Consider the following 9,329-nt stretch of genomic DNA (forward strand, 5'->3'; position numbering starts at 1 on the left):
TTACAACTACAAGATAGTAAGATAAACACACTGACAACTGTAGTTTTCTCATTAAGTCATCAACTCAAAATGTGTTACATAGGTAGTGTTGGTGCAATGCCAATGGCAAATAGAAATAGAAAATATAAAACAACTACACGTATACAAGCCTCAAGGCATCAATCAGCATCACTGTCCCCATCATCATGGTCCCCACTGCTCTCCTCTGCATCCTCCTCCTCCCCTGTATCCATAGTCGCCTCTGCATCTGCTGGTATGGAGGTTGACCCCTCTAAGTCATCAAATCTAACAGGATCTAGCATTGGATCATTGAGATCCACGTTGGCCAATGCCAACTCAACAGTGGTGTCCAGACCCATATCATCAGGAAAGACATCCCACATCTTTGTCTTTCCCCTCAACCACTCTTCCCTCTGCCTGTAAATAAGACGAAGGTTGGTGTGCACATACACCATTGTCTCTGCCCTGGACTGCTCAAGCCTGCTCTTCTTCACATTATGCAAATTCCCATATGTGCTCCAATTCCTCTCGCAATAAGAGGATGAAGTCACCTGAGAGAAGAGCCTCATGGCTAACTACTGAAGAGGAGGGCTTGTTGACCCATGATTTGCCCACCAAGAATAGGGCTTCTTAGCCCCCCTGCCTCTAATCACATCATAACCTCCAAATCGACCACTGCCAGTGGAAAACTCTGCAAAGGCATCCTCCACCTCAGCAAGCAATGCATTATCCTGATAAATCCACCTGAATGCCTCTTTCCTCCCCTATGAGATTTCACCATCCATGTGACGAGGGAATCTGCGGGAAGGTCCACCATTCAGCCAATCATGGCTGTAGTATTTGGGGTTCAATGAGTGAGCCAAACAATGTAAAGGTGTACAATTTTTGTCCCATCTGCTGACAAGAATATCATGTATGGTATCGCAGAAGGCCTCTGTTGATGTCTCATACTCGGAGCACTCACTCTGTAGAATAATGCTCCTCACAGACTCAATCATGGAATCCCATCCCTCATAAACCTCTCCTAGGATGGGTTTGTCTGTATCTGCAACTCGAAGCAAAGAAATGATAGGGTCCATGATCCGAATAATTAGATCTACCCTCTCCTACCAAGCATCATCTAGCGTTGTGTCCTTCACTCTTTTAGAGGTTGCCTGATCTGTCTTTCTCCAAAAAGACCAAAACTCATAAATAACCATGGACCCAAGAGCGGTCTTGACCTCCCTCAACCTCTTCAACATCATGAATGAAGATGCAAACCGTGTATCAGCAATCTTCAACAATGATAGATTGTTGTACTCCTTGTAGATAGTGAGGGCATTTGTATGATTTTGCACAAAGTTACGGACATGTCTTGCATCCTCAATAATGCTTCCAATCCAAAGCACATCAGAAGCAATGGATTTCAGTGCTAAGTTCAATGAATGGACAATGCAAGGTGTCCAAAACACTTGTGGATATTTAGCTTCCACAATCATGCCAGCAGCCTTGCAAACATGTGCATTATCTGTAATGATTTGCACACAAGAATCAACACCTACATCTTCAACAACTTTAATAAATAACTCACCCATAAATTGTGCATCCTTGTATTCGCCAAGTGTATCCACTGCTTTCATGAAAACTGGACCATTCAAGGAAGACACCATGAAGTTGATGATTGTGTGTCGTGCTGGATCTGTCCATCCATCAGAAACAATGCTAACCCCAGATGTTGGCCATGATGCCACAATAGGCTCAAGCATTTTTTGCACCTCCTTTTTTGCCTTCGTCGACAATGTAGTTCTCAACTTCTCTGACCCAGGAGGCACATACCCTGCTGGAGCCCCTTGAGTTAGAGCTCGGCACATCTCAACAAATAAAGGTGAATGTGCAACATTAAATGATATGAAGTTTTGATAGAAGAAGAAGGCAATGGTGAGATCAAGCTCTTCCCGTCTCTCTTTTTGGAAAATCTTGTCCATTGGACCAAGTGCTCTTCTTTTTGATGCTTGTCCCCCAGTAGAAGTAGAACTCTCAAATGGAGATTTGGTGGTGGCTTTCCCCAAAAATGGAAGGGGGTCTTCATTCTTGGGTTTTTTTTATTTTGAAGCCAGTGCCACATGTTCCATACCAACATTGGCCTCCTTTTCCAATTCTTTTCTCTTTTGTGAAATAATAGCTCTACAAGATCCAATCCCACAACCAGGTAGAGCCAACAAATGTGATTTCACACGGTAATATGTGCTTTTGAAAGAAATGTTACAAAAATTGCATTTCCATTGCACATTGCCTCCTCCCTTTCCCTTGTTGTCTGGCCCATCCTCTCTTGTGACATATTTCCACAATGGATATTTATCATTGTCTTTAAGTTCTCTTCCCTCAACATTACTTGCAGCAAACTCTGATGATATTGGGGGAGGAGGGGCATCTCTACCCATGACATTCTTGCCCTTCCTTTGCCCCCTAACTGCTGCCTCTGATTGAGCCATGAACACTGTTACCTGTAAAAAAAAATGAGCAAACTTACAAAGCATGCACAAATTTGTAAATAAAAAATGAAAATCATATACAAACTGCTGTAAAAAATGCAAAAAAATGGAGGTGAAATGCCAGTCTTAGAACAGAGACAGTTTTAGCATGTCTTTTGGAAATTCAAGGTTGCAACTTGCCAGAGTATTCTGAGAAATTCAAGGTTACAATACACATAAATTATAATTAAATAGATTCCACTGTCCAGATATAAAGTTATTTCATGACTCGCAGCAAAGAAGGGTTTTGATCTTGCCAAGCTCGTACAGGATTTCAGTGTATTTGGGCAGCCAAGTTTTCTCCAAGATTGCAGTTTGATCCTGTGGAAGGAGAGGCCGAGAATAGGCATTATATTCTCTGATCTATGAGAGAATGGCCACAATTCTGTGGAGGAGGGCCAAGCCTCTGTTCACCATGAAAAGGAGGCCATAAAGCTTGGTTGCTGGCAGAATAGAAGCCCGAGTTACCTCAATACACAACCCAGGTGAGAAGGCCTTTTAAGACCGAGATATGGACTCCAACAAGTGAAGAAATATAGGCCACAGACCTGTAGATGGAGACCGAGGATTGTCAAAGGGCTTGACTGGTAATCCGAGGTCAGAAAAGTCTGTGGCATGGAGCTGCTTGGTGAACTGATGGACAGCACGAGGGGCCATAATGTAAACCCGGAACCGTTAATGGTTCACCACCCCATTCATTAGTTTATGCCATATGGAAGAAATTGCATTCTACAAACTGTAAACACTGAACAGTGAGATCAGAAATGCTGCAAATGCACTTACCTGGTGGACCGGTGGTCGATTCTCCTTGCTGAATGCTCTACTCCTTGCTGCAACAGCACAAATCACTTGCCAAATGAAAATATTAATGAGCAAACACGCCCTTTTCATACCTGCGCTGAGCTTAGCGAGTCCTGGAAATAGGACACGATTCCCAAAATCGCGACACGCTTTTGAAAATCGTGACACGACCTCGGATTCGACGTGTCATATGATTTGGACACGAATCCAGACCGAATCGTGTCGGATTCGCTGGATTCGGGATTCGTAGGGGGTTTAGGACGAATCCGGTTACTTAGCTTAGAAGTTTCACTGTAGCCCACAAATGTTCCTTTCTTCCCAGATGCCTCCAATTTGCTTCTCTTTTCTTTCAGCACATGAAAATATATGGGGCTACCAAAAATTCTAAAGTGAGAAACATCAGGTTTCTTACCGATGAAAACTTCTTCGGGAGTTTTGGAGTCCAATGCTTGATGAGGGCATCTATTTTGAACATACAGGGCAGTGTTGGCAGCTTTCGCCCATAAGAACTTCGGAAGTCTTTGATCATGAAGCATGGCACGAGTGGCTTCTATAATAGAACGGTTCTTCCTTTTAGCAACACCATTTTTCTCAGGAGTATATGTGGTAGTAGTCTCCCTCTTAATGCCAGCTTCTCTACAATAGTCATTGAACTCATTTGATTCATATTCGGTTCCATTATCGGTCCTCAATATTTTGATCTTCTTCCCTGTTTGATTTTCAACCAAGGTTTTAAAAGAACGGAACCATGAGAATACTTCGTCCTTCTTCAAGAAATATATCCAAGTTTTGCAAGAGAAATCATCCACAAAGATAGCATAATATAAATATCCTCCCAAAGATGTCACGGGCATCATACCAGATAGATCAGAACGAACCAATTGCAAAATGTCAGTAGTCTTGCTATCACTTGAGGGGAATGGTCCCCTTGTATGTTTTCTTTCGGCAAATCCCTGACAAACACCTTTATGCTCTACTTTAATTTCGAGCATACCTGTCACCATCTTCCTCACATCGGTTAGAGCCTTATAATGTAGATGAGCAAACCTCCGGTGCCACAATTCGGATTGACGAGAAGTGTCGCAAGACATAGCTCCCAATGGGCTTTCTCCAACTTGATATAGGCTATCAACCCTGAATCCAAGAGTAAATGCTTCTTTGATATTCCTTTTCCAAACACGTACCTTTCCATCGATGAATGCTACCTTGAATCCTTTGTCCTCCATCGCCGAGATAGATACCAGGTTCTTCTTTAGATCAAGTACGTATAGTACTTCTTGTAGATGAATGGTGTTACCTTGATTCAGGGTTGCAGGGGAGCGCCCCCCCACTCTCGCTCCTGCTCCCAATCCATGCTGGAAGCACGCTCCCTGCCTTTTTGGGAGCGTTTAGTCTTTTTTGCAAAAAAAATTGTAGTAATATTCCAAATGCAATTTTTTTTAAAGAAACAAATAAGTTTTGAGTGGGGCAACCTAATGATCAAACCTATGGCCCTAGTATTGATATGTGATTCATGGTAATGTTAAATTCTTAAAGTAAAAGTGACATTCTCCTTAATCTTCATTTTCATCCTTTTACTTAAATTTTAACATTACCATGAAATGACTCAAGGTGTTTGAGAGTGGTTCCGACCTCATTGGATTTCATATGGAGAAAGTAGAATTTTAGATTTCATTCAAAATCGAGCAGACTTATCAGTTTTTCAGGATTTCAAGATTGGGGTGATTGCAATGTTTCCATTGGATTTTGTCATGTATTAGGGTATGGAACTCATATTTAATCAAGAGCACCAGTCCCTTTATGTACCTTGATGTTAGTGACATTGGTTGTCGAACTCCTCTTTCATGACCCTCCTAAAAATATACGCGTCACTCAAACAAAATCTTGACTTGACATGCTATGTTTTTTCTATCTTATGTTAATGCTTAGAGGGTGATATTAATGACAAAGAATCCTATACAGATCCAGAGGTAATTACAAAGATACCTCTGGATATTAATGCTTAGAGGGTGATATTAATGACAAAGATCCTGATTTTCCAACAAGACTAAAAAATTAGACATTTCTCGTGGTGGCAAGACTCAAGAGGCCGAAGCATTAGCAATAGATGATAGATTTACTTGTCTTTTCTAGTTTCTAGTAGTTTTAATAACTATTGACTCTTTCATATTTATTATGATATTTTTTGTAAACAATATATGACAATTTAAGTTGGAAGTTGGCAATTATAACTCATTGGTAATGAATTATGAATATGATGCTTCGTGAAAATTGAAAGTTGTTTCATTTCATTTCATTTTATAACATTTCATTTCATGTTAGATACTATTTGTTGTAATGGTTACACTTAGCTTACAAGTACAACTTTGGTGATCAATGATGATAAACGTTATACATTGAATTTTGAAAGCTTGAAACTTTAAGATTGATGAATCATGATTCATGAGACTCAATATGTTGTATGTTACTAACTTGTGAACGTGGTTGATGAAGATTATAACTTCTAGATGGTTGTTGTTATATGGCTCAATCTATGATTTTTATGTTTTTTATATCTAAATCATCATTCTACATGTTTTTGTTGACATATATGCATCAAAATATAAAAAATATATATATTATATAAAAAAACACTCTGGGATTCGCTCCCGCTCCGAAGTAACCTTTCCTTGATTCAATTGAAGAGTAACATTCCCAACTCCCTTCACGGGATAGGTGGCATTGTGCCCAAGAATGATTTCCAAATTTGTATCATTTTCTATCGGATTCGAAAGAGCTTCCTTATACCTAGTGAAGTGCCTTGAGGCACCACTATCAATCAACCAATTTCCCAAGGTATCCGGAGGAGAGGTAGTAGAGAGGGCAGATATAAGATAAAATTATTTTTGCTTGTTATCTACAACATTAGATTCATCATACCTGGAGTTTCTTGATCTTTTGGGAGGTCGACCATTTCCATGTTGAGTAGCGGGAGCATTCCTTTTTCCTTTGTTGTTGAATCTGCCATTCCTTTGATTGTTGTTGCCCCTAAAATTGTTGTGGTTGTGGTTGTCATCATCATGAGGTGTATCCCTTCTATTAGGACACTCCCTATCATAGTGGCCAAACTTGTTACAAATGAAGCATCTTCCCTTCCTTCCATCTTTGAATCCCGGTCTTCCTTGACATTGCTTCTTTGAACCTGCATTGTTCTTCTTTTTAGCATGAGCGGAGAATGCAGTAGGTTCATTCCTATTTGAAGGCATGTCTCTCTCCATCATCCTTGTTTCTTCTTGAGTGCATCTAGTCAACAATTCATCAAAACCTAAAATCCTATCATTGTTGAGGATAGTAGTGTTGAACACATGCCATTCACGAGGGAGTCTTCCAAGGGCAATGAGAGTGAGCTCCCTATCAGCAATAACTTCTCCAATTGAAAAAAGATCACTTTTTATCTCGGTAATCCTCATGAAGTAGGATTGGATATCTTCACCTCTTCCCTTCTTTATGTCCTTCAACTTGTTTTTGAGAAAGAGGACTTGGTTTGCATTGCTAACCTTGAACATGCCAACCAACCTTTCATACATCTCTTTGGATGTGTTCAAATCAAAGATGTATGCAACCAAATGCTTATTAATAGAATCCCTGATGATCTTCTTTGCTTTGACTTCACCTTTCTTGTACTTTGTCTTAGCGGCAGCCGGTGCATTTGAAGGAGGTTCAATGATAGTCCATAACATCCTGCTCTTCCAAAGTCAAATCAAGAGACATCTTCCATGCATGATAATCAGACTTATCATTGAGCTTGTCATCAGGCTTGAAGTAAGATGCGGAGGCCATTGACTCTTGTCCTTGTCCAACAAATCTCAGTGATTGCTCTTTTCACTCTTGCTTGGGCTTTGTCTTCACCTCAGCTTCGATTCCATGTTAATTTTAGATAACAATGGTATGTTCTATGCTTAAGAGCAATTTACTTCAATTTTCCTTATTAGCCCAATATCAATTTCCAGATTAGCAATCACATTAACATGACAGTAAATGCAAATAGAACATAAATAAAAAGCAGAGGACAAGCCAAGACAAGAGAACACAATATTTGGCGAATGCCAAGGAAAAACCCCAATGTGGGAAAACCCTTTGATCAAATCTTCTTATTATTCTTCAAAAGTTCAGCACAGAGAGAGAGTACAATATACAAAATTCACTTGCCCAATTACAGTCAAATCTGTCCAGTCAAACTACAGTCAACAAGATGCCCTAACCAGAAAGTCAACGTTGGTCAACTTAGTAGAAATCTTCCTCCAAATCAGCTCGGTCAAACCCAGTCAACTCGGCCTCCAAGGATAGTCCGAATCAACCCAAAACAGTCCCAAAAATATCAATCAAACTCGGTCAACACAGAGTCAAACCTGCGGTCAACGTTGGTCAAATAGCTCAGAATGCCTCGATTTATGTGCCTAGAAATGCGGCCTACCCAAACAGAAATAATTCGACAAAAATTGCAGTCAAACAAGGTCAACGCTAGTCAAACTTCTTGCAACTTGGTCAATGCTAGAAACAGAAAATTGCAGTCAAACTTCGCACATGTAGGGGAGAAGAAGGCAGCCTGAAGTTTGAACGACCCAATCAAATGAGGAGAGAGAAATATGTGTGAGATGAATGATGTCCAAATGAGATAGATGCACCTTCTATTTATATGCAACGTTGAAGATGAAAAGACATGTCTTTTGGGTTTCTGAGCCTACATTAGATTGCTGGCCGACCTTGGCAATTTGTCCATAAACAAAATAAATTCATATTTCCATTTGTACATCTCAGAATGAGATGATCTTTAGATCAATCCTACACCTCTCGGAAAGAGGAATCCAATAAAAATATCAGCTTCATCATATGAGTTGTCCAAGGTGGAGTTTGGCCCTAGTTGCCAAATTTAACAAATTTATATTCATGTACTGGTAGAGAAAAGGGCCAAGTTGGAGCCCTCCAGCGAAAAGGGTTTATTTGTAGGTTATAGTGAGATTCCAAAGGCCAATAGGGTCTATATTCCAAATGAAAGGAAGATAGTAAAGAGCAAGGACATAAAGTTCAAGGAGAATCTTGCATTCTAGAAGCACCATGAGACTATTCCAAAGACAGAGGATGAGCGGAAAGAAGCACATGAGCCTGGGTCACCACAAAAATCAATAGGTTTCAATACAGGACAACCTTAAAGTACCTTCCACCTTTGTCAGGATACGTCGATGGTTCACTCAAACATTAAGGGACACTCAAGAGTATGTTGAGACTCTTAAGAGCGCATTTAGTGAGAGAAAACCTCTAAAAAAATTTCTAGACTACATGGCATTGCTGAGCAACATCATAAGATTCAAAGCTTTTGAGCTTTCAAGGTGAAGCAAACCAATAGGTTTAGCGGGATGCCATCGTGGAGTATACCTCTATAATGAAGAATGATGCATGGGGCATGGTGTCTAGAATAGAGAGGAAGTCAGTGGTGAATTCCATGTGGATCTACAAAATAAAGCATATTACAGATGGTAGCATTAAGAAATTCAAAATGAGGTTTATGGGGAGAAGGTTCTCCCAAAGACAGGGAGTGGCCCATGAGGAGACATTTGCTCAAGTCACCAGGTACACTTCCATTAGAGCCATTACGTCTTTAATTTCAGTTATGGGATAGAGGATACATCAGATGGATGTGAAGATAACCTTCCTTAATGGGATCATTGAGGAAGAAGTGTACGTAAAGTAAACTTAGGGCTTTGAGGTAAATGGAAAGGATTCCCATATTTGTAGATTTAAGAAGGTCTTGCATGGATTCAAGCAAGCATCAAGAGTATCATATTCCAAGATAGATGTATACTTGCAGAGTATGGGCTTCACCGATCCGTACAATAATGTACAACAAATCATACAACAAGACACACAATGATATAATAGCAACTGTTGTTTGCTGGATTTTTGTGCAAGTTGTATCTCTTTTCAATGGCCCATAGACCTCAAGTCGGGGTGGATTTGTTTGCCATGTAACTGCTAGGTTTC

The sequence above is a fragment of the Pinus tabuliformis genome, chromosome J (genome assembly GCF_031772625.1).
Source record: "Pinus tabuliformis cultivar Carrire ecotype Pingquan chromosome J, CPIR1, whole genome shotgun sequence".
In the NCBI taxonomy this organism is placed as follows: domain Eukaryota; kingdom Viridiplantae; phylum Streptophyta; class Pinopsida; order Pinales; family Pinaceae; genus Pinus; species Pinus tabuliformis.